Source organism: Talpa occidentalis, unplaced genomic scaffold (genome assembly GCF_014898055.3).
Source record: "Talpa occidentalis isolate TD23 unplaced genomic scaffold, MPIMG_talOcc4v2.1 talOcc4.5, whole genome shotgun sequence".
Classification (NCBI taxonomy): domain Eukaryota; kingdom Metazoa; phylum Chordata; class Mammalia; order Eulipotyphla; family Talpidae; genus Talpa; species Talpa occidentalis.
Genome location: NW_023604861.1, coordinates 130,973,071 through 130,999,909, shown reverse-complemented (window position 1 = coordinate 130,999,909; position 26,839 = coordinate 130,973,071). Strand labels below are relative to the sequence as shown.

At 44.7% G+C, this 26,839-nt stretch overlaps 1 long non-coding RNA gene across 15 annotated transcripts in view; it reads right to left on the bottom strand.

Annotated features, from left to right (window-relative positions):
• Positions 1-26,839, bottom strand: part of LOC119259527 (uncharacterized) — a 92,550-nt gene that overhangs the window by 23,234 nt on the left and 42,477 nt on the right. For 11 of the 15 annotated variants that reach the window (XR_008554155.1, XR_008554158.1, XR_008554148.1 and 8 more), the window contains one exon: positions 3,817-3,862. The exons of the other annotated variants lie outside the window; for them this stretch is intronic. This is a non-coding gene — a long non-coding RNA (uncharacterized LOC119259527). The remainder of the gene's footprint in view (positions 1-3,816; positions 3,863-26,839) is intronic. 15 annotated transcript variants of the gene reach the window in all.

The following is a 26,839-nucleotide window of genomic DNA, read 5'->3' as shown; positions in this document are numbered from 1 at the left end:
ATGGCTGTTCAGTGGACCCGTGACTCTGAATCTTCACATCTTTTCTTTCCTAAGTCATGTCTACTTATTTTTTACAATTAACTCAAACATTATCTACAGCAAAACTTGTGCACACTTTTCCAAATTTCCCAAAAGCTCTCCCTTTCTGCTTGGAGCAAGGATCCCCCTCCTTGAAGGGGGTTTTCCAAGAAAAAAAATTTAGCAATCATTGCTCAGATGGTATCTGTCTATTACTGTGAGGGGAATTAACTGTGAATCTGAAAAGCAAATGAAGTAATTTTTGTTCTGATATCATATCCATGTTTCTGATAAAGCTCACATTTTGGGAAACCACACATTAAAAGCAGCAGGACATTTTAGGGAAACAAGTTTAATGGCAGACCACTCGAAAGATAGGAAATTTTAGCCAGAGTACTAACATAAAGAGTAACAATTAATAATGCAAATAATAAAGAAGTCAGACAGCCATTGGAACCTGCTCTTGGCATCAAAGTCACCCCATTCTTTGTATCTTTCATTTCTTTAATATAATTTTTAATTTAGTTTCTTTAATTTCTGCCTTTTGAATGTTAGGTCCTGGAGGGCATTTACATCTAGTAGAGACAGAAATAGAGGCAGAAACCCTCTTCAGCAGTTCATTTTTTTAAATGTGCAAATGTATTTGCAACATTCCCATTTGCATTTACAATTTCCCCAAATTGCGTATAACTAAAAAAAAAATTTGTTGACTGGTACTTAAAGTCATCAAGTCAGTCACTGCTTGACCTAAAGCAAAGCATTCTGTGGGATTTTCAGCTTTTATAAGGTCTTTCTATATCTCAAAGTTTTTCTCTTATGATCAAGCTTGCCCTTTTTTTTCTAAACCATTAAAATGTTAAGTTAAAAATCACCATTATGCTAATATCACTTTTCCTATTAAAAGAAAAATGTTGTAGCAGATCAGACTGTACAGACATTTGTGACTAATATGATGTGAATGGGGCCTCCCTGGTGGTGCAGGGGGTTAAGTCGCAACACTATGAAGCTGTCCGCAGCCATTGAAGCACCAGTTCAATCCCCGGCCAGGGAGCAACCCACATGGCGAGGCAGACCTCTCCTGTCTCGCCCCCTGCTCCCCTCGGCAGTGTATTTCAATAGATCTGCCTGTTCTGTTCCCCACTCTGTCTCTGGTGAGTCCTCTCACCACCACCCCCACACCCGTGGCCTGTACCTGAGTTCTTGTATGCATAAATAAATAAATCTTAAAAAAAAAAAAAGATGATGTAAATGCTTCAAATAACAATGAAGTGGTAGACAAAATCATGTCCCTTAAATAGCAAAGGGGAACGGATTGTGCAGATGTGCTTAAGAATGTTAAAATGGGAACATTATCTTGGATTACCTGGGGTGCATCCTAACCAGGAGGGATCGTAAAGAGGGAGATGTGAGGCCACAAACCAAGGCATTGAAGGCACCCTCTAGAAGCCAGAAAAGTAAAAGGAATGGATTCTTCTCTTGGGCCCTCCAGAGGAACACAGTGCTGTTGCCCTCTCTGACACTCTGACCCCCAGAACTATAAGTGAGTAGACCTGTGTTATTTTAAGCTACTTAGTTAATGGTTATTTGTTTCAGCAGCAACAAGAAACTAATACAAACAGTAAAACCATCTCAGTGAGGTCTACATGACTCTCTATTACCTCATCTATCATGTCTGACATCATTGTGCCCCCCAATTTCCCAACTAGGGAAACATTATCAAACTTTTCTCCTATGAGCATACCACCTTAAGAGTTTCTCCAGCATTGTTTCACAGTATAGCCTCATGTATTCAAAGATTGAGATAACAAAATCATAAATAACAATCCAAAGAAAGGGCCTCCCTCATGGCACACGCAGTTGAGCGCAGCACTGTGAAGCTGTCCGCAGCCTCTGCAGTGCAGGTTCTATCCCGACCGGCGCAGAGATACCCACATGGTGCAGCAGACCTCTCCTGTTTCACCCACTGCTCCCCTCAGCAGTGTATTTCAGTCATCTGCCTGTTCTGCTCCCCGCTCTGTCTCTGGTGAATCCTCTCACCCTCCACACATCTGTCTTATACCCCGGTTCTTGTATGCATGAATAAATAAATCTTAAAATAATAATAATAATAATCCAAAGATCTTTGCCAAATATTTAACACAAACTGAATAATCCTTGCACTTAATTGTATGAAGCTCCAAGTTAAATAAATCCTCAATGCAGGGTACTGAGTCATATTTTCAACAAAGGAATTCATCTAACTACTGACTTTAAGGCCTTTCCATGTTATTTTTTATCAATGTTTCTCAGTTACATGCATAATACTGAATTCACTTTTCTCCAGACTGAGAGAAATACTCCTTATGCTTATAAAACTGTGCCCTGCTATTGTCAAAGAAATCTGAAAATCAGGCACAAGCTGGAGGCTCACCCCAGACAGGAGAAATAGGGAGACCACATGCCTTGAATCACCACTCAACTTCACCTCCCTAATCCAAGCCCACATCTCCCGGTGCCTTTTCTTTCGAGAACTAGATGCAAGCAGCTTGCCAAAGTATGTAAAACATAATGCATCCCACAAAGCATTCTTAAACTAACTCCATCAACTCTACTGAAACTCTTTCTAACAAACAAATAGAAAAGATAAATGACAGAGGCCTTTACTACCTCCTCAAGGAAGTTTCTAGGCCATTCTGACTGATCCCTGATTTCATGGTATTCTCTGTGCTGCTCCAGGGGTATTCCAGCATGGAGTTTCCTCTCCTCTTTCCTTTACTTCCATTTTTCTATTTAGAATATATTTATAGTATCATTTTTGGGTATTGGACAGAAAAGCCTCAATTGTCCTCTGAGTTGTGCTTACTCTACGCATTTCCAGATCAAAACTAAACTTTCTGGGTAAGGTAATCAGCAGTCACTCAGCAAACAATATGTGTCCCTGAGCATTTTATGCAAGGTCCAAATAGGAACATGAATTTGACTTATTTAATAGATGTGGGTAGTGACTGGCAGAGCTCAAAATGCATGGCCTTTTCCCACCTCACCCCAATGCCTCATCATTACTGTTTTCAAGTCAGTCTTAGAAGAAATGTAATTCCTTCCTCAAAAGTAGGAAAAGTGAGTTATTTTCTCCTGGAACTCAGAAACCCCCAACCACGCGGACAATCCATTGCAATTCTCTGCAAACATGGAGTTTGGTAGATTGTCTGCAGAGAGGTGTCAAGCCTTCCTCCACCAGGAGGTTGTGTCTCCTCTACTTGAAATGGCTGGTTGCTAGTGATTTGTTTTGATCAATAGAATGTGGTGGAAGTCAGTTCTGGGTCACGTCTAAGAGGCTGGGCAATTTCTGCTCTCTGTCTTTTGGAAGCCACGCTCCGTGTGAAGACACTCAGGTTAACAACTGAATGGTGAGTGGCCACGTGGAGAGATCATGGCCATGTGGAGTGCCAGGTCTCTAGCACACCCACCTGGCATAGAAAGAGATAGCTCACCATGCCCTGCCCACATCACAGAATTATGAACAAATAAACAGTGGCAGCTGATTAGTCATTGCATTTGGGGGTGACTTGTTATGGAGCCTTAGGGAGTCAGGGGTGGTGATTCCCTCCTATCCTAAAATCATTTATTTTTCATTGTTTACCATTATACTGTGCTCATCTGAGACTGCCCAAATGAAGACGGGATAAGCCAAGGGGACTTTAGTTCAAGAGACATTTTGCTACTTCCAGCCCAGAGGAGCTCAGAATTATCCAGCCAGACACAACTGAGTGTTCAAAGACCTAGCTGGTTTCCGTCAAGTCTTGGTCCCCAGCATCTTACCAGGCCAGGAGATGACTATCCCAAGTCAGATGCCCAGTGTTCTTGACTAGGAAAAGAAGAAAGAAGCAACCGTTATGGGAGGGGAGGGAGAGAAGGGCAGATAACTCAAAGAGGATTGCATTTCATAAAATCTTCAGTTCATAAGTTCACGACTGGAAACAAGGTCTCCGCGTGAAGCAGATAGCTCAGCCATCTGGAAAAGCCAGCAGAACGTTGAAATCTCTGCCTTCTCTGCTGTGTGAATACGACCTGATACATGACTGTAGTCCAGCCGGACGCCAGTGGAGAGAACTCTGGCCCAGGCAGCACAGAAAAGCAGCTGCCCACCTGGGGGACTTAGAGACTCAGTCCAGAGAAAGGAGGCAGAGGGTGTGACCCATCCGCAGTGTCCGCAGAGCAAGAAAGCCCGGAGACCAGTCAGATCCCAGGAAAAAGTAAAAACAAAATGAGCATCGACAAAAAGAGGTCAGAAGGGCATTTCAGAAACACCCTCAACACACGTTTACAGTTTAGTGATTTCAGCGTTTAATGATGTCAGAGGTTGTTTCGCGGTTACCTGGCAGAGGTGGGAAGGCAGTGATTTGGGTAATAACAACCACATTGCTCAGGCGGCCCTCACGGGAGGAGAGGAGGCCCTGGGAGCCGCCAGCCTCTGCCCTGGGGCCAGGAGCAGACTCTGCCCGGTCACCACGGTCACCTCGTCCCTCCAGCCTGGGACCAGCCGCCGGGCCGGCACGCAGTGTGCCTGGTCTTTGATTCCTGACAAACTCCTCAAGCAGCAAAAGGCTTGGAAGTGAGGAAGTGAGACCCCACCAGGAGATCGAGGACCAGCCAGATTTTGTTTGCCTTGAGACCTGGGACAAATCCTTTTCGGCTCTGGATCTCCATTCACCAGACTGTAAGAAGAACACGTGGGGGAAAATGATGGCAGAAGCTTTCAAACTCCAGAGTTCTTTTTTAATCCGATGATCTAGTTCTTTCTAAAAAATTAGCGCAAAGTTGCCTGCAGTAACTGTCTATGCTTCACTGCTGGGATCTCCAATTTCGTGATGCTCCCCTTGTAAAGACCGTAACAGCACAAATGAAAGGCTGACATGGTCTGGTTGAAGAGACTAGGGGTTCACGTGGAGAGCTCATCAAACAACCGAGCACTTCCCCCCCGATTTGTTTTTTAAGATTTTAGGCGAAATGTTGTGGGCAGTCCACTTTCTGCTTAGGGCTTGAGAGGTGGTTTTTTATGGAGATGTTCTTTGTGGCATAGTGTAGGAACAATATGATGTTCTAAGCATCCCAAGGACACTTGAAAAGAAGGAACCTTATCTGCAAGGGCATAAAATGAATCAGTCATGTAGACAGTCAACCTTATTCTTAATCTCAGACATCCGGGTTCTTGCTTATGTGTTCCTGTTTCATTTTGGGTTACTGTCTATTCAGACAATGTTATGTTAAAATCCAGCCTAACGGTAGCGTTGATTTTCCCTCAGATGTCTAAGTGTTAGCAGTACCAGTGTGTGATACTAGAATATTATAACACACAAATTCAAGAGCCCCCCGACACTAAAGGGTAAAGGGAAGGGAACGGCAATAACTCTTTTGTTTTATGCTTCCTGATAAAAAATGTTGTTCATCCTTTTTTTAAAATCCTTTTGTGTTATTTTTCTGGACAAGGGTCTTATGGAACATTCCATTAAATTTAAACCAATCTGAGAGTTTTTCTCCCCAGTAACATCCATCTGTTACATTCATTCTCATTGCTGTCATCTTATTTTGTTTCATTTTTTTCTTTCGTTTTTGTGTCATGTCTTCTAACCAGGAAGTTTTGTCTATTATTTATTTTCTTTTATTCTGGCTCCATCTTTAATATTTTCTCTTATGGGAATTCTTACTGTGCTTGGACTTCAAGACATAGTTCCTCTATCTCTTTTTCCATCTCTTATCACTTTCCTTCTAATTTTTCCTCAGAGTTCTGGCAGTTTTTCAAGCTCCTCATGAATTGTTTTCTATCATATCAAACCTGCCATTCACTGCTTCAAAATTTTTAAATTTTCTCATCAAGAACTTCATCTAGATAAGGAATGTGCCCACCTCGACTTGCCCCCTTCTGATGAGCTATTTCAGAGCCCCTGAGTTTAAGACGCCTCATCAAATACTTCCTCAAATATTCTTGGGAGGTTATTTCAGAGCAAGCAGGGACCCTGGCAGCCACCCCCCAACATTCAGAAACCCTCAAGTTTCTATAGCGTTGCTCTTTCTATCAGCTCACAGAATTATGCTCTGTTTTCCTTGCAATTTGTGCCTATTCTCAACCTTAAATGTGTGTGGAGGTCTTTCTACTTACTTTTTCCTCAGGACTACCTGGTTGAAAGAGCAAACTCGTTGAATGAGGGCCGCAGAGAATACAGCAGAATGGAAAGTATAGGATGGGGGGAATTGATAATCTAGCCCCAGCACCTTCAGCCTTGCTCAGGAGCCCTGTCTACGCCATCATTCACCATCTAGCAACACAGTTAAGAGCCAGCTTGCTTGGGTTCAATTTATGCCTCACCACTTGTTATCTCTGTGACCTCTCACCCCAGTTTGTCTACCTGTAAAATAGTTGTGATGCCAGCATCTACCTCATTCCTGCATGGGTTAAATGAAGCAACATACGCTTATTACAGCATCTGGCACATGGATGACCGTGTTAGCTAACACTGGCTACAGTTTGGCTAGGATTAAAGTTGGGATTTGTGAGAATCCGGTCTGCACCTTCCAGGTGGGAACTTTAACCAAAGAAACCAAAACAGAATAAAAGCTCAGCCCAGCAGTGGATTGCTGATTCCAAGAAGCGCGGGTCCTGGGTGGGTATGATCACTTCCACCGTGAGCCAAGCTCTGCACCAGCTCTGCTTTGGGAGCTCTGCAGGGTGGGGGTGCGTGGGGATGCTTTGGGGCTATAGTACTGGTTACCATCACTTCTTCACTGAGGCCTTGTTGCCAGGCCCTCTCTCCACCCCGAGTACACAGGAGGCTCTACCAAGAGTAGCTCTCATTGACTTCTTGTGTTAATACTCCTTGGTTTTGCAAAGAGCAATGATCCAAATCACTCTGTCAAGGGAATAGTAAACAACACAAAAAGGGGGATAAAATTGAGCTTCCTAAACAACGGGATCCCAGCACTCGCCATCCTGAGACTTCCCCGGGTTCTCTAGCTCCACCTCCCCTGTGTGTACCCTTTCCTTTTAGATAAGTCTGCCCCTTCTCCCCAGCATGGCAGGGGAGTTATTGTAGTTTCAAGATCCTCTGCTTTGTGACCTAAGAGCCAGTGGCAGATCCTGTTAAAGGAATAACAACATTCTGGCTTATTTCACTGAGACGGTCTCACTCATAGCAGGAATATAGAAAACCTAAATAAGGGCCCAAGAAAAAGACTAATTATAATAAAGTAAAAATCAAAATCAACAAGCAACTATAAGCCAGAGGCATACTATGGCAGGGGTGGAGGTAGGAGGGATTACAGTCAAAATAAGGGGGGTAGGAATTTTATGGGGAATACAACCAAAATGAAAATATATATATTATGCAAAAATGAAAAATGATGTAAAAAATATATAAAATAAAAATAAAAATAACTACAGATAACTGATTTGATTGGCCTGGCTTGTATTACGGGTTCATCCCAGAACTAGCCACTAAGCCCAAGGCAGTGGGGAGCTGTGCGTGTCATCCCCAATCTGAACTATATATCTGGTGTAGAGAAGAAGCAGTTCCCACAAAGAGGGGGGACATTGTGTTGAGAAGATAAACACTAAAAGACAATAATATCTCCCTCATACACCATCTCAGTTGGAAATCAATAGTGCTGACATTCAAACTGTAACAGGGGGGTCCCCAGGAAAGGGGGAGGTTCCAGGTTCCCTGCCCCACCCAAGAGAGGGTGGAGCTGAGCAGGAAGAGAAGAGGATGCAGAGGAGACTAAGGAAGGAAGGAAGCAGGATGGAGCCAGAAGGAGACCTGGAGGAGGCGCATGGAGCCGAGAGACACGTGAAGAAACTGCGCTTGTCTTTTGGTTGTGGACTGGGTGACACAGATGTGGGTGAGACCCGTGGGGAGGTGACAATGGCAGCTTTTATCTTGATGTTGATTTTGCTCTTTTCCTACCATGTTTGTCTGGTTGTTTCTGACTCTTTTCTGTGGGTCCTCACTGGAAGATGCTTTAGACTTGGGGCAGGCTTTGGGGCTTTGCTCTGGGCCAATCCCATTTGGATGGAGTTTTACACACGAGGGGACGGGTAACTTTGGGTGCTTGATTTAGAAACTAGATTCTTTGCCTTTCCTGTGTTGTTTCCTAATTGTATTAAAGTTCCTTCCCATTAAAGTCTCATGTTTTGTGTTAATGCGGCGATGACAGAACCCTATATAGAATAGGCAGGTTTGCAGGGCTTGGGCTGCCCCTCTCCCTGCCCTGTAACAAAACCACTTAACAAGTGAAACAGCTGGGGCAACTGCAAATGTCACCAAAACCAGAAACCATATTCTACAGAGACCTCCCTATTGTTCAAGCATTGTCCTGTTAATTGCTGTTAATTTGGGGGAACTGAAGGGCTTCCAGAGGGGGGATGACAAGAGTGCTCGAGGGGCTCCGGGAAGTGGCTCCTATCAATGAGTAGGACAGCTTTTCTACAGGTTCACAGTGGTTTGCTCACTGAACTGTGGACTGCACTGGGTTCCATGGATATTGCCTTTACCCGAATTCCCCAAGCGCCAGCACCTGGATGACACCCTTCAGTGTTCACTCACGTTGATGGCTTCTTTTCCCTTTGGGATGTTTTATTGTTTCAAGGTGAATTTGAGAGGGAATGAAATGTTGGTTCTCATGTTAACAGCTTGCCTAGAAATCTCTGGAATGTTGAAGATAAACTTTTTCACTAAAAACCAAACCTCATGACGCCTGAAACTCAGAAAACTGATCTGGTTCCTGCATCTCAGTGTGTCTCTGCTCCCAGGAAGCCCAGGGACACCAGGGAGAAAACTGAATTCAGATTTCTGAAGGCAGTTCTTTTCATCATCATCCAGAGTCCCAAAGATCTGATGTTGCTGCTTCTAGAATCTAAAAAGCAAAGATGTGGGCCTTTTAATGTTTTGGTGTGTTTGTTTTGTCAATGTTCATTCGTTATTTTGCTTGAGATTTACCAAAAACTAAAAGCCAGAACTCAATATCCCTCCCAACCCCTAATTGTTCCATAGACCAATCTTGCTGTTCCTTAATCTCCATTGGACTCAGCCCAACTGGAATAAAGAAATGAGCTTTAGCAAGCTGATTAAACCTCCCACCACACACATGAGTTCCTTCTCATTCCCTAAAAGACTACCTACCTTAAAGAAAAAAGACTGCAAATGCTCTCTCTAAGCTATTTCAACTTGTTTAACATATATCATATCCTTTCCTGGGTCATTGTTTCCTGCTCCTCTGTGTCTTAGAGCTGCCGAAATTCTCTGAATTTTTTCCCATAAAGATACCTTCAACATGAATAGACCTTTTCCCCACTGTGTCGATTTTTAAAATAATAAAGTATTCTCTGTTAGCAAAACATTGAGGAACTTGTAGGTTATTGAGGCATTTTTGGAATTTCTACTTAAAAATAGGGGCCTCCCTGGTGGAGCAAGGGGTTAAAATGCAACACTATGAAGCTGTTTGCAACCACTGCAGCACGAGTTCGATCCCCGGCCAGGGACCTGACCCACATGGTGCAGTAGACCTCTCCTGCCTTGCCCACTGCTCCTCTCAGCAGTGTATTTCAGTCAATCTGCCTGTTCTTTTCCCCACTCTGTTTTTGGTGACTCCTCTCACCACCCTCCACACCTCTGGCCTTTACCCCAGTTCTTGCATGCATAAATAAATACATCTTTAAAAAATAAATAAAAATAGAGGAAGTCCTGATGCTCTAAGAAGCATGTAAATAAGTGGGAAAGAATACTGGTCTCTGAGAAAGGATTGCCCGGCTCTTCCTTCGTCCATGCATTGGCTGTACTTGTTAATGATATATTCTAGGACCTCATCAAATCCATCTTTCCTGGAACCATCAAAGGACTCTGGGTTCCAGGACTGTCACATAAAGCTCGAGTGAAAGTTTTGCTGCAGATCATGCAACTCCAGAGAGCATCTTCCAGGGCTCTGGAGGAGAGATGCCTACACCACATGTCTATCCTGCTTAATCTACTGGGTCCACTCCCACATGAGTAGCCAGAGGACTCTACATATAACTCATATCATTCATAGAGTATTTGGCACTTTTTGTTGATCTGTCCCTAGCCTTCTTTCAATCTTATGTCATACCATAGCCTTCCATGTATCGTGGACCATGTGCACACCAGTGACTCTCAACTCTATACTTGCAACACGCAACACATACACATCTCTTCTCATACTCTATTGGCTTGTGAAATCCTCTTCATCTACTTCATTGATTGAAACATTAACATATATATACTCTGTTAGGCAAATAATATGATTGGGTAAATCACAGGCATTCAATGGCTGGCAATTGCCTTCTGCATCATCACAATCACCTGTCATGAGATTCAAAATCATATCCTCAAAGAAGCCACTTTTCTAAAAATCTTATGTATTTCCTTTATAAGAAGCTACCTCTTCTGAGAAAACTTTCCTGATCATCTAGTAAGAAGTAATTGATCGCCCCTTCCTACTCAATGCTTGTCTCAAAAAGCACTGAGCATTATTGCAATAGTGTCAGTTTATTGCTGTCATTGCTATTGTTATTATTTTTTAAAGATTTATTTATTTATTTATACAAGCACTGGGTACAGTCAGAAGCGCCGGAGGGTGAGAGAATTCACCAGAGCCAGAGCGGGGAGCAAAGCAGGCAGACTGACCAAGTACACTGCTGAGGGGAGCAGTGGGCGGCAGGAGAGGTCTGCGCGCCATGTGGGACCCTCCTCCGGTGGCTGGGGAGCAGCCGGGGATCGAACCAGCGCTGCAGAGGCTGCGGGCAGCTTCGCAACCCAGCGCTCAACCGCTGTGCCACCAGGGAGACCCTATTGTTATTATTTTTATAAATAAGATTTAGTGTCTACTGTCCCTGAGGACAGGTATCAGGTCTGATTTTTTCAAACACCATTCACATCCTGGTTTTGCTTTATGCTTTTCCTTAATAAACACCTGATAAATATTGCTAAATTGGACTGGTATGATTTTCTCATTTTGTTGATGCTTTAATATTTCATCTAGGTCTGTGGCTTTGCTGTACTATCAATATATATCTCAGATTCTGCAAATTCCTTTGCAAAATTAAACATGCTTATATTTTCAAGTATTTATTTCCGATATTGAATTTGCCACACTCATGTCCTCAATCAACAGTATAACTTGGCTACTTGGGAATGAACTTCATGCTGTTCTTCAGATGTGCTTTCCTTCTGGATCCATGCAGAAATAAAAGGCTGGGTTGATATTTTTACAGGATATCCTCTGACCCCTAAATTAATTTAACTGTTCTGTAGGAAGCAGTGAAAGGTTTGTTTGGGTTTCAAATCCCAAAACCTGACCCCTGACTCTCAGCCCCAAACTACACAGGAAATTTCTAGCAGTAAATCAAGAGCCAAAAGTGCATTTATGACACAGTCAAAGAAAAGGGAAGTAAAGACTGAGAATGACCAATAGGATCATTTGATTGTAATTTAAAGGCAGTTTTTCAGCATATCAGAAATCTAGTCACTGACTACTCCATGTGATGGTCTCACTCTTTACATGAAGACTCAATTGTCCCATCTTTATCCTTAGCCATCTCAACTAAGGCATGCATACTCCCTGGGGCTGGGGGTACAGAGAATATGCAGGATATGCCCTTTCCTAACCAGAGGAGTCATTACCCAGGGTCCAGACCTCAGTTCTTTGCTTCGCCCACTCTCTATCTCTATCCAGTCTCCACATTCACATCTGGGCTCTATGCAGTTGACTCACAGATTTGCAATTTAAACCCAACTTCATCAAACTCAAGACTACATACCCACTCAACACTTCCAGTTTCATAATCCACAAGGACTCACAGTCAAATATGCAAAACCCATTGTCCAAAACTCAGTCTTCACTGCAGTCCTCCTACACGATATTGACCCCATGACCAAGGTGTCAAGTCTCCCAGGCTGGCAGTCTCAGCGCCCTTTCCAGCCCTTTTTCCTTCTTCACATCCAATTTGCTGCCATAGTTTATCATTCTTGGACCATGTGTCTCATCATGTGTATCAGCAACCTGACTATCTCTTCAAATTTTCATATGTGGCTGCTCTCACAACATAACTCTGGTCCTGTTATTCTCCTATCCAGACATATCCCCTGGCTCTTTGTTTAAGACTGACCAAGTCATCTAAATCTCCATCCTAAACTTGCCCCGTTGCTGTGAACACTAACACGTTGCTGTGAACACTAGAGGCTTTTATCACATTATGTACATTCTGTAGGAAGGCATGATCCATGTTTGCATCATTTCTGCACCGTCACAGCCTTGTACTGTTGTAAGCACATAGTAGGTGCCAATAAATATTCATAAGTTCAATCTTACATGCTTATCTTGGTTCCAGAGTTTATGTTTGGAGACTCTCAAATGAAATCCTCTTTTCTTCATAGACTATTTCTTTCCTGCCCCAGAATCCCTTAGTTTGTGATAATTTGGGCAGAAGCTAGGCTAGAGTTCATCTTTGCAACAGTTACTTGAAATGTTAATTAAGAGTACAAATCAGCTATGCAGGGCACGTTTTACCTACTTAAAAATAAACATTTTAAAGCATTGAGAAGGATTGTTTATGCTTGATTAATATATGTTTTGTATACACTTTTCTTATATCACTCTAACCCTGAATGCATCCTAAATTTATCAAAATGCATTTCTTGTTAAATAATTTAGAATTACATCAATCCCAACCAAATTCAGTCAGTGAGGCTTTATTGACTACGTGACAATTACGCAACTGTTTCTTTTCCTTTGACCTCTTACATTTCCAGTGATTTATGAAAATGAATCTCTTTTGCATGACATTGAAATCAACTATTCCACTTTATATTCATGTCAAACAATTGCAACAAGAGTGAGATATCCTCCTAGAGGTAAGAGCAGCACCTGCAGAGGCTCAAGCCCCATGCCGTGGACTGCTGGGGTAGCGTCCTGGAGCCTATGTGTGCAAAGGGGCCTGATGCGCAGTGCTTTGGGGTCTCAGCTCCAGCAATGCCTGGCCAAGTGAACCCAGAAGCCTTTCCCTTTGACCAAACCATGAAGATTGGTTAACTGAGTTGCTAAGAGTCCATTTTTACTCCCTGTTTACTGCCAAACCAACCAAGACCAAGATCAGGTTTCACCTTTTTAGCCCAGTATACCGTCCATGTCTCCTCAGCTGACTGATGAGGTTCCTACTAGCCCAACTGCTCACACCAAATAGTACTCAGTCATTGCTGCATGTCGTCCAGTGGGAGTGACATGGAGAGTTCTAGGCTGCAATTCTGACAGACGTCGCAGACTAGGGCAAATGCTGTGGTTGGATGCTTCCTATGGAATTAATTAAAACCAATCTGCATTTTTACAAATGCAGTTGCACATCCCACGAGCCCTCTGCTACAGCTTTCAGCTAGCAGCCACCCCAACAGCCTCTGTCCCTTTAACTTCACAGAAACAACATAAATCACTCCAAGGCACAGAATTCCAAAGGAATGAATTCTTAAGCTGAGCAGGGGAGACATTTTCCCATGCAAGAGACCAAGTGAATGATAGCCCAGTGTTGCAATATCCCACTCCACTTGCCTTCATATCCACACAAGCAAGGAACTTGAGACCTAGGAAAACTAGCAACTCCTTGGAAGACAGCCATCCACTCTCAAGTGACTGCAGTCTGGAGGCTGCCCTTCAGGATATATCACTTTAGGAAGGATTTTCTTGGGAAAAAGGTGGTCTAGGACAAATAATGCAGTGCCTGCTCATGCTTGCATACATGGGTATTTAGACAAGACCTTGACATGTTCATATAACTCTCTAGACCTCTGTTCTCTCATCTGTTTGATAAGGCTAGTGATTTCTACTCGCTTCATAAAGCTGCCAAATGAAAGGACATTGTTAGTCAACAGCAATTCAATATGACATTCAGAGGATGCAAACACAAAACCTTCTTTGCAAAAATGAGCACTTCACCAATCATATGCCCCAGCTTTCTCAAATTCTTTCTCCATCATCACACACAAGCATACAACATAGAATGGCAAGTGAGTGTCGTCAGATACTTCCATAAGAAGGACAAGAAAAATAAAAATTATAAGACATCAGTGTAAAAAAATAATAACAGTATAAAACACAACAAAGCAAAAGCAAACAACTATAAACCAGAGACATCCTGCAGGGGAGGAGGAGGGAGAGGGATCAGAGGGAGGGAGGGAGGAGCCCAGAGGACCGAGGTGATGGTGCACGGGTGCATTGGGGAAGGAAACTCTTTGGGGACTACACCTGAGGGGGTGGGGGAAGAAAATATTGTTTTAAAATGAACAATGATGTAAAAAAATTTTTTTAATTAAAAATAAAAGTCTATCCCCACACAAAAAAAGTGATTTTTATCTTTGTACCTAATATTCTTAACATTTTAAGAGAAGAATAAAATGGGTCAGGCCATGGATAGGAAGCACTCTGTGTTTTTTTAAATCAAACCATGAAGATGTAAATGGTAATAATCTTGAACAAACACAATTCACTATTCCTAGAGAGGCATTGGGCTATTAAGACAAGAGTACATACACAATGGTAAGTTATCATTTAAAAATTGTTCACGGTGAACACTAAGGACAACCTGGGAAGGTAGATTCATTGGAATCTGGCTGTCTGAAGACAGCATGGAAAAGGATGAGCAGCTCAACTTTATGGTTTGTGTTGGGAGTTGCTAGAGTTTCTAGGATTTTTGTAGGGCTGGTGTTTCTGTTCTTTTCAGTGACTTAATTATTGAGCCTCCTCTTGGACACATACTAGAAGCCTCTCTGCCTCTGCCCAGATGCTGACTGTCACTTTTAGTAGTTGGGGGTTTTAGTGGTTTCACAATTAAAATGGTCCTTAACTGGTAGAAATGCAGAGGAGAATGCGACCACAGTTATGCCTTGTGATGGTAAACACTGGGTGAGTGTTTAAGGGACTGAAGGTGCATAGTAGTGTTTAAACTTGGGAAAAGTCAGATTTAGGAGAGTTCACAGAACACACAGTCCAAGTTCCTCATTCCTCACTGTCAGATGGAGGTATTTAAAGCTCAGACAGAGGAAGACATCTGACCAAGGTCAAAAAGTCCAGGCAGGTGAAGGGTAAAGTTAGTAGGAGTCCACGGAGTCAGGTTGGCCTCACAACATACCTGAGAAGAAGGAATCACTGCTATTTTCCCAAGGGCTGACACTCAGAAAGTTTCATGTCATTTTTACTCCATTGAGTGAGCAGCCATTGAAAATAAGTAGTTCAACAAAAATTCAGAAGAAAATGAAAATCCTTACCACCAGTTTCCGCCCCGCACCCCTTGGAAATGTTGGTGCATCATATGGGCAATTTTGCCAAAATTTAAGCTTTTTAATGCCGTCTGATGTACTTCATGGCACCCTTGGTTTGAGGTGATAAGATTATCCTGTGTTTTCACTGTTACATTCTAGAGTTTCCCAATACCTATTGCCATTCTTTCTTAGCATCGTTTGCAAATTTCTTCTAATTTAGCTTCCATTTCCAAATGAATACTCTCAAAGCTATTAGTCAAAAACAAATGCTTGGAATCACCACTCACAATCTTGAGGCCGTGGGTGATCACGATAATGTGTCATTTCGTCATAAATTTCTGACAATCCTATTTGCTTCCTCAGTAATTTTGCCTTTTCCCCTAAATTTAGATCCATTGTTTTAGATGGATTTAGATCACTTTTGCCTACTTTATGTTTTTCCCATTTTACCACATTTTCCATTGCACATTCCTTTCTGCCTTAGAATCTCTTGGGTAACTCCTCTGCAACATTATATTGAAATCACGTACAATGTACGAAATTGATTTTCTAAAACTTGAGGCTATTAGAAAAAGCATGAACAACCTCAACAAAGATTTAAGGACAAACTTACTGAGGCTTTAGATTTGTGGGCATCGAGGGCCCAAATAAATGGCCAGAAGTCATATGTCCGGTGAGTGAAGGGCGGGTCACCAGTTGGGTATCCTAGAGAGTCACACTGTCACCAGGTTGGGTTAGAAATTGCCATCAGGAGCTGTGGAGGAGTCAAGAGCTGAAAACCCTGATACATGTTGGGAGTTGAGAAGAGACAGGTAGATGCCACAGCTTATAAAGAAATAAATCTGTCTACACAAAAACCTGCACACAAATACTTAAGGCAACTTTATTTGTAATTGCTACACCTTGAAAACAACTAAGTTGCCCTTTAGAAAGGCAATGAATAAATAAACTGTAACTGATCCAAAGAATGGGATGTTATTCAACAATAAAAATAAATGAGCTATCAAGCAATGAAAAGATAAGGAGGAAACGTAAATGCATATTAATAAGTGAAAGAAGGCAGGACGAAGAAGTTCTATATGATATTCTAGAAAAAGTAAAACTATGGCGGCGGTAAAAGGATCAGTGTTTTCTAGGGGTTTGGAGTGGAGAGGATTGAGTGGGCAGAACACAGGGGTTTTAGGGCAGTGGAATTATTCTGCACGATGCTGTCACAGTGGATATGGGCCATTATGCGTTTGTCCAAATCCACAGAATAAATGCCACCCGGCGTGAACCCTAATGTGAACTATGGACTTTGTCTGTTTCTGGCAAGCCAATGTAGGTCCTTCAATGGAAGCAAAAGCGCCACTGTGAGCAGGAGGGCAACAGGGGAAGAGGCTATGCCTGGGTGGGAGGGGGGCATACAGGCAATCTCTGTACCTTCCCCTCAGTGTTTCTGCAAACCTAAAACTACTCTAAAAAATAGAAGCCTATGGGGCCTCCCTGGTGGCACAAGGGGTTAAGCCACAACCTATGAAGCTCACCACAGCCACTGCAGCACGAGTTCGATCCCTGGCCAGGTTGCTACCCACTGGCAAGGCAGACCTCTCCTGACTCACCCGCTGCTCCCCTCAGCAGTGGATTTCAGGCATTCTACCTGTTCTGCTCCCCACTCTGTGTCTGGTGAATCCTCTCCCCACCCCCCACAACTCTGGCCTGTACCCCTGTTCTTGTATGTATAAATAAATAAGTCTTTTAAAAAAAAGAAGTCTATTTTTAAAAGCCTTCATAATCATTATTAGTCATTAATTATAATAAAGTAATCCATCTTTATTAATAATATGTAACACAGGGGCCTCCCTGATGGCTCAAGGCATTAAGATGCAACCGATGAAGCTATCAGCAGCCGCTGCAGCACGAGTTTGATCCCCAGCCAGGGAGCTACCCACATGGCGCAGCAGACCTCTCCTGACTCACCCGCTGCTCCCCTCAGCTGTGTATTTCAGTCAGTCTGCCTGTTCTGTTCCCCGCTCTGTCTCTGGTGAATCCTCTCACCCCCCACACCTCTGGCCTGTACCCCAGTTCTTGTATGCATAAAATAAATCTTTAAAAAAAATATGTAACAAAGCATTTACTCAGCCAGACATTATTCTACTGATTCATATAAATGGATACATATTTATACTTATCAATTCACTGAATCCTCAAAAGAACCCTATAAGGTAAACCAGGGACTTGCATTTCACAGATGAAGAACCTAAGAGGCAGAGCAAGTCCCTGACTTACATAGTCAAGCAGCTATTGCTTTACATGCAAGGAGAGGACTCTGCATTTCTGCTTCCTCCACTGTCTCCAAGGTTTTATGCTGCAACGTCAGCTCAGAAGAGCAGTTGCAATATGAAGGGGAAGGAGGAAAGACTGCAAAGCCAAGAGAGTATCCTGAGCAAAGACAGGGAGACCTCCCAGCTGCGGCTACACTTTGGCCTGTGCTGAGGGTCTCTGACCCCCACCCCACATCAGCATGGCCCAGGCAGGAGGCATGTGCAAGCACCATGGCCCAGGCAGGAGGCATGTGCAAGCGCCATGCCCCAGGACACTGCCCCTCGCCCACCGTGAACTCCGGGTGGACGTGCAGGACCTCACCCACAGAAGGCCCTGATTGAAGCTGTGCTGAGCGCGAGAAGCTCCCTGGGATGTCACGGCCACGTCTTCCGTCTTGGGCAAAGGGCACTGTTGTTTGTTTTCATGAGACTGAGCCAGAGGAGCAGAAGGTGTTTCCAATGAAAACCCACCTGCATCACGTTAAGGAATGCATAAGGAACCATGACTTTGAACTTCAGCACCGATGAGTGTTTGTTTTTCATGCAAGGAACGGAAAGGCAGCCTGGGAGTACGTACAGGATTCAGAGTGAACTCAGGATCATTACTTTCACCCCCCAGTGCAGCAGGCATAGCCACCGGACTGGCTCTGGGCTGACCTCACCAGCCCAGGGTGTGTCACTTCCACATAGAAAGGTGCTATTTCCAAAACCAAGAATCCAAGATGGCTTCTCTCAAAGTAAGCACATTCCCCACAACCCAGCATACTTCTTTCTCAGGACATGCCTAGCTGGGTACACTCCTGCCTGCCTGTCAGCCCCCTATCTCTTCTCAGAAGAAAGCCCTCATCCTGTTTTGCTTTCTTCCAGGAAGCTTCAGAAACATGGGGGTGATTTCTGAGGGATCCCCTAAGGAGCTGATATCAAGGATCAGACAGACTGCAGAGACTGCTGGACCTGGAGATAAAGCTTCCCTGGACTCTCCCTAGCACCCCCGCCTGCTGCCTCCTGCCGATGTGACCCACTGGTCTATCTCCTGAATCATGCAGTAGACTCCAAGGTCTTCCTCCAACAAAGAAACAATTCACATCACCTAAGGGTGGGTCCTTTCTCAGGCAGCTCTGCAGAGACATTAAGTGGTACCTCTTTTCTAGGCCATCTCTGAAGTCAAGACCGAGGCAGGCACATTTAACGGAAGCCGTGGCTGTGCCAACAAGGGGATTTCTGGCTTTCTGAACTGAGACAAGTGTTGGTGGCATGATAGTCTCTTCTGGGGCCTCTGGAGCCCCAATGGGCCCTTTCATCACCTGCAGTGGTGGCTATGCATTCAAGCTTTCTGAAGGCCAGCTCTTGGGATGCACACTGAGTTCTAGATAAAGTTCTGATAAATTGAAGGGTCCCTGCGCCAAATCAGGCCAGGAGAGCGGCCCCATCCTGAATGCCAACTTGTGTCTGTTTCACCTGGGTATCCATCCTGCCCAGCAGTGGAAGTGGCACCATCCACTAAAAAAAAAGTGGCAGGATAAACAAGTGAGAACATACGCTACGTGATGGATAAATGTGCAAAAAAGTGAGACCCAAGGCCAGAAACCCAAAAGGTACATTTATGGCTACAGTGCCTGGGCCAGGTGCAACCTAAAGTACTGGAGCTCCCAACTGTTGGCTCTATAGACTCCAGGTTTTCCCACTGGTGTGGCCAACCCCAGTGAGGACTGGTCCAAATAAAATGGTTCACACAGCTATGCCTGCATCACATGAGTTGAACTAATATCAACAATTACATCAGGAAAAATGTGTTTACCTTGGTTGCCTGCCACCAAAAATGGGTCCAGAATGATGTTGAACATAAGCCTTTCATTCCTGCTTCTATTTGAAGGACAAATAATTTAACAGGTGGGACTCAGAATTCCACAGTTCTTCTTTTTTTTTTAACTGTAGAGTATTAAACATTCCACTTTGGTCAATAGAATCTGGAACCCTTCTTAACAAACCTCGGCGAGCTGTATTTATTTTGCAAAAGCCCTCCTAGTGTTCCCATGAGCAGTGAGTTGGAAAGGCCTGTGAACACAATCAGACTGTCCTTCACTTGTTATCAGTGCAATATGTTGCTTCCATGAAGGACCAAATTCTCTAACTCCTCCAAGAATTGATCCAGACAGCAGAAAGAGAGGAAATCCACTCTACTTTAACAAGGCAATTGGTTCAGACTTCATATAATATCATTTCAGTCTAGAATTTTCACCATCACTGCCAAAAACATCAAACAGAAACATTACATGACTTTCACTCAGTTTTCACTCTATGAAGAATAGTCATCTGTTCCAGGCCTGAGCAAGAAGAAAGGAATTAAAGAGAGATGGCATGGAGGAGAGACATATGGCACATTTAACCATTTCTCACTGCCTGACTTCTAAGCTTCACGAAAATTGTTAATCAAATGTTAATGAAGTTTTGAAATGAAGGACTACCAGAGTTTCCCCCTATGTCCAATGCTACCTCTCAAACTTTCTCCCACCACAGATACCAAGTGATCCTACTAATCTTTTCTCTTTTACTTATCTGTTCTATGTAATTTAATAAATTTAATAAATTAATAAATTAATAATAAATTAATCTAGGAACTGTAATGTTTATGTTAGATATCAATTAAAAAGTATTCAGTAATCTATACAAATTGGACTACTTTTGTTAAGATAATTCTAACTACCATAATGAACAATCTCTGAAATATATAATGTATCAAACACAATATTCATAAATAACTTGCTCACATAAAGTCCAAACCAGGTGGACAGATTGTTGTCAGGCTTTTGACTTGGGGTTCAGGGACCCATGTTCTTTGCCTCTTATGTTTATTTCTACACTAGGACAACGGGGTCCTCTGTGTCCAGCCAGCAGACAGGAATTGAGAGAATATTCAAGTCATATTCACTTCTTAAAAGCATCATCCCAGGTTGACATGCATGATTTCTGCCTTGAGCCATTAGTTGGCACTAAATCACCCAACAGCAAATACTGACTCTCTACGCATTCGAGAAAAAAGGCAAATCTTTTAATGAAAAGTTAGTCACTGGCTGCTACAAACAGCCAGCTGGAAGACATAGTTCTGCCAGTCTTATCCTCATCCTCAGAAAAGCTTACAGCCTTTGCACCAAGTAGTGAATATGGGTCAAATTGGTCACCCCAGCCTTCGAGACGCCTCCTGTCTCACCCATTGAGACTGGCCTATCCTGGGTTCTCTTATTTCCTGTCCACTCTCGTCACATTAGCCTGTGTGCTGTCCAACAAACATCCCAAATTTTGCTTCTCCTGTCCCTCCCACCTGGAATCCACGTCTCCCTCACTATCGCATGTTCTCATCCATCCATGTTCATCCTTCCAGGAAATTGTTGCCAAGCCCAGAAACTCTCAATCCTCTCAATCCTTCCCAGATCCTTCCCCACTTGTTGGAGAGTCTAGTCTCCGCTAGGAGAAAAGGACCCTCTTTTCTATCCTCCCATCATCTTGTCCAATGCCACGTACAAAGAAATGACTAGCTGGCAACTACCAATCATTTATCACTTCGCAATTTTTAAATGTTGAGCAAAGTAGAGACATTCAATAGAAAATAAGTACTTTTTCGAAAGCCTGACTCTGTAGGTATTTTTACCATTTTATAGATGGACAAGCTGAGGCCTAGCAAGGATGGGTGATTTGCTCAGGCGTATCCATGTCATAAATAATAAAATCAGTCTCCAAATCGACTTTGGATGTCTCTAAAGCCCCTGTCTTTCCTTGGCCCCTTGCCGCCTTCCTAACCTGTCTCTTAGGTGATCTCATTTAATTCTCACATTGCTGCCTCAATACCTGTTGATTGATTGATGACATGTTCAGTAGCACTGTGGCCGGTTAAAGGGTTTCCAACAGCTGAATTTGATGAAAAGCCCCTGCTGTGTTCAGGGAGGTTTACCCTGCTTCAAACTCTGACTTCCCCACAAGAGCATCCATCTCAGTCCCAAAATGCGTGCAATGCATAGCATGAAGTTTCCCATATTTGCAGAGCTTAAAAATAAAGTCTCAGTGCATAGAGTTCACACTCATGCCCTGGCATCTGGGGCAAGGCTTCCGTGCTGGGGAGCCCGCCATCACTGTCTTCCTGAGGTGCTCCCCGCCTCCGTGGGACCACGTGGGTTGGGCTTCTCGGTCAAGAGGCTTTGATTTCACCTCCTGAGATGTGGATTGTCCTCAACATAAAAGGCTGGAGCCTGGGGCACAGTGAAGACACGAGGCAGCACCGGTCCCTCCAGAGTCAGCACCCTGGGTTCCAGGCGCAGTTCTCAATGTTAACGACCCTGTTCACTTGAGGCACTATGGGGAAAATAGTACCTCCCCTGCCTACCTTTGAGGATCAGAAAATTCCTACTAAAAAGTGGCATAAATCACAAGTCCCTGCCTGTGGACCCGCTGATGCAGTCAGGTCATGGAGAAGGTGGTTTGCCAGCAGATACCTAAAGCACTGGGCAAGAGTCCGGAGACACAGGGTCCACTCTGGCTGAGCTCCCTAACAACCAAGATGCTTTGGACTCGCCAGTCCTGTGGATCAGAAAGATAGATTTCCAAGTCTGCTTCATCTAAAAATAACATATTCTTAGTAGAAGAAAACTCCAGAGAAGTTTAAGGAGCTGAGATGTGTGTAGATGAGCGATGGTCTTTCGTGTTGATTTCAGTTTTAACATCCTGAGACTCTGGGACTCCAGACATAATTGACCTTCAGTGACCCACTCAGGGCTGGTGCCTGAAACCTCTCTTGCATAGCTTTTTATTATTTTTGAGTCTGTCGTTATTTTTAACCATCCTGATTTAAGTGCACTATAATCCTATAAACCATCTCAAATCCTTCGTGAACCATGTCATCTATAAAACATCAATTAACGAGCAATTTGACTGATCTTAGTAAGTCAAAGAATTTCAGGGCTGAAAAAGAACTTTGGACCAAAGTCAGCCCTGTAGGTTATAAATGGTAAGAGAGAGACCCAGAGGAAGAAAAGGATGTTCCCAAAGTCACACCGCTCGCTGGAGGGGGAGTTGGAAGGGACAGAGCAACCGGGGTGGGGGTGGAGATCAACCCTCAGAGCACAGCAGGGGCTCAGAGCCAATGGGAAACATATTCAATCTCTTAGCATTGAGGACTTGGTGTTAAAGGCCGTGAGCTCTGCCTGTGCTGTCTGCAGTACACACCGGGAGTCAGCCTGGTCTCTCCAGGCATCTCTAGAGTCTATGATGCGGCAGCTGACAATTCTGCTTCCTATGAGTATAACCCACGGTTGCTGGCTCGCCCACTGCTGTTGGGTCTGGGTTGTGCCAACCACGTGTGGCCACTGAGGACACAGTTACTAAGATCTTTAAATTAGATGTTAAATTTAAAAAGTTGGCAATATAATTTCAAATACATCATGGGAATTGCTCCAAAGAAAAGAAAGCAGAGAAATGTTCTAGAGAGTCATAGCTTAGTCCATGATGTGCCTCCTGCCTGCACACTCGGCCTCACCCATTCCCACCACACATACACACACACACATACACACGAACACACACGCATACACACCCCTACATGCTGCAGGCATGCCCAGTCCAGCAGTTTTATAAGCTCCTGCTTGTGTCCATGCTGCAGACCTCTGCTTAGACGGAACCGTCTCCGACTCTTTAGGTAATGATCCTATCCCTCCCACGCCCTTCCATGTGGCTCCTCCCCTTCTACACTCAGGTCCCACATCTCTTTATTTTTTTTAATATCTAAAAGGGCAGGCGTGGCACAGGCGATTGGACGCAGTGCTAGGAAGCTGTCCACAGCCTCTGCAGCACCGGTTCAATCCCCGCCAGCCTCAGAGCTACCCACATGGCGCAGCAGACCTCTCCTGACTAGCCCGCTGCTCCCCTCAGCAGTGTACTTTGGTCAGTCTGCCTGTTCTGCTCCCCCCTCTGTCTCTGGCGAATCCTCTCACCCTCACGCCTCTGGCCTGTACACTGGTTCTTGTATAAATAAAATAAATCTTAAAAAAAATAATAAAAATAAAAAAGCAGGTTTATTATAAAAGGGGAAGGGGAGGAAGGGACGCCCGCACAGACACAAGCAGAAGGGACAGGTTTGGTGAAAGAGACGCCTGCACAGTCCCAGGTGGGCAGTCTCGGGAGGGGCTGCCGCTGCTGCTTTGCAAAGGGAGAAGGCTGGTGAAAATACAGCTGCGCAGTCACAGGCAGCAGGAGAGCTGCCCGCATGTCTTCAGCTGAGAGCATCCTTGCCCAGCCCCTCTGCCTCCACCGCAGGGTCCTCAGCACTCGCAGAGCCCCGCGCGCAGATGCACCTGCTAAGTCCCTGCCACATGGGACTGTTGCTTTGAACACCCACCTGCTCACGGGGCGCAAGCTCCACAGGGTGCCCCCAGCCTGGCTCACAACATGTGGCCTCCAACATGCCGCAGCAAAGCAAACCCTCACAAAGCCTATCGGTCCTGGTTTTACTAGCGGTGAAGCAGAGGTCCTGGGGCACGTGCTGCTGCCCGGAGGTCATGAGGGGTCCGGCTGGAGTTTGAAACTGGGTGTCCTGGAGCAAGTCCTACAAGTAGAGGGTCAGCGCATAGCTCGTTAGGTAAAGCGGGGAGCGGGGCCTGACAACCAGAACCCTGGCGGCCCGTGCACAGGTGTCACTTTGAGCCTCCACAGATCTCTGCATGAACCCCGTTCCCACTGGCCAGAAACTGAAGCTTATCTGTGGTATGTAAAGGTCCGAGAAAGTGGGCAAAGTTTCACAATGGGGATGGAAAGTGTAGCCGGCTTCTGTCAAATTTCAAGGTCTTGCAGTAGTTGTCTTTTTTTTTTTTTAATGTCTAAAAATATTCTCCCTCCTCCCTACTCCAAGAAATTCCATTTTGTCATAGAAATGGCTGAAGAAAACCCTGAGGAGATCAAATGCAGCCATGGTACCAAAGGCTTGGGTTCCAAAGAGCAACCCTATATCCGGACCCCTGTGGTCCCGCCGAGCCCCCGAGGCCAGGCACCCAGGGGAGCAGCCACCTTTCTGCGCTGCAGGCCTTCGGGGGACACCGTCCCAGGAGAGCCTGGTGCCCGTGGGGGTTTCAGGTGAGATCTCCTCCCTTCCCTGCCCCTCCACCACTTAAAACACCAGACAGGGGGACTCCCTGGTGGCACAAGGGGTTAAGGGCAACCTATGAAGCTATCCGCAGCCACTGCAGCTTGAGTTCTATCCCCGGCCAGGGAGCAACCCACATGGCACAGCAGACCTCTCCTGCCTGCCCTCTGCTCCCCTCAGCAGTGTTTTTCAATAGAATAGAGTGTTTTGTTCCTATATCTGTCTCTGGTGAATCCCCTCGCCCCCCGCATATCTGGCCTGCACCCCAGCTCTTGTATGCATAAATAAATAAATCTTTTTAAAAAAGCCAGGGCCCCTCTATGCCATGTCTTCACCCCCAGAACCTCTGTCCCCCCACAACTGCTGTCTCCACGGATCTCTCCTGCCTTCACATCACCATTCCCTTGCCTCTTTTTCTCTTTTCCAGCCCGACCCTTGGAAGCCAGTCCCTGCCTCACACCATTGTGCTCCCTGCAGTGTTTACACACTGTTCCATGCAGAGTAGGTCCTCAAGAACTTCAGGCGATGGGCTGACCCTCCCCATCGACACGCAGACCTACGAGGCACTGTTCCACACCTGAGGCCAGCATCAGACGCAGAGCTCCCCATCCTCATGTCACCTGCCAAGAAGGCACTGCCTGGAAGAAGTAAAGCATTTTCCCAAAGCTCCTGCTCAGTCCAGAGTGAAAAAGAGGCCCTCAAAGCAGTGTCCCTCACTCAAGTGTGTGTATGTGTGTGTAAGCGTGCGTTGGCATTGACACAAGACACAGCCTTCTCTTCTGTACACTCCTGTATCCGGGTGACATTACAGAGTCTGCTTCAGAGTGAGCAGGACTGAGCTGGGTCACATGGCAACTGCGAGAGGCCAGTTACCACATGAGGGTGTAGAAAGTTCTGCATCTAGACAGGTGATCATCTCAAGATCGGAGCAGTTTGAGCCAGGGGCTATTACTCTACATTTAGTACATAGCATAGTTTGGAAAACTGAGAAAAGTTTACAAAAATGAAGAAAGATTTTCTATCAGGCCATTTTGTGGGGGATGGCTGAAAAGAATCCAAAGTCCACTGGAGCCCCTAGAATGCCTGACCCACGCCAAGTCGATGAATATTCCTCGCTTTGAGTCATCCTCAGCCTCTTCCTCTGGGCACCCAGCCATGGAGTGTGGCCCTGCACCGACTAGGAGCACACGCCTCACCAACTTCTCATGTCTCCTACTCTGTCCTCCAGTGCCAGCCACTCCCTGCAGCCTTTTGCAGATTTCTTATGTCTAGATGTGCTACTTTTCCCTACCTACCTCAGTCACTGGGCCACCGCCCTCTTATTTTCTATCTTCCTGGAAAACCCAGACCTTTGGTGACGATTCCATTAACAAGACCAAGCAAACATGTTTTATCTTTAAAATGCTGCTTTATTGTGCATTTTATGGACGATCTTGGCAAGAAGCTAGTTGTGGCTGAGTAATATCATTTTCTTAGCCCAAGACAATTGCAAAAACTGAGCTCTGGAGAAAAACGATGTTGGAGGGCATGTCCGCAAGCCTGGATAACGTTTGGACAAGCAGACACAGGAGGTCTGCTTCTTGGATAGACTCCTATTCCTCCCGCCATATAAAAGATTCTAAGTCACACAGGATCCTGAGGAGGGAGCATCACACAGTAACCAGCTCCTCATCCTGCTGAAGAGGAAATAGCTTTGAGTGAGCACTGGGCCTCCTTCTCTCAGGAAAAAACTAGACAGAGCTAGGCCAGACCCTGGAGCCATACTTGTCCACCTTTGCTGGTAGAAGTTAACAAAGGACCTGGCCTCCATTTTAGAAGGTTTTATTCCATTATGCTTCCAAGGTTCATTTCATAAAACCTTTGGGAACCAGACTGATCTGGTCATCGTATAAAGTATTGCCCTGTCTTCTGATGGTGGCTGGGATCATATGACACCATTGGCAAAGAACCCCCCCTATTTTATGTGAAGATGATTAATGTCTAATGGGGCATCAGAACTGCAATGAAGTCTCATGGCCCTTGAGTCCTATCAACTGAGTTAATCTAGCCCAGACCCATAGACAGCACTACTGCAGCATGAAGTAGAACCAGACTTAGTTTGCTTT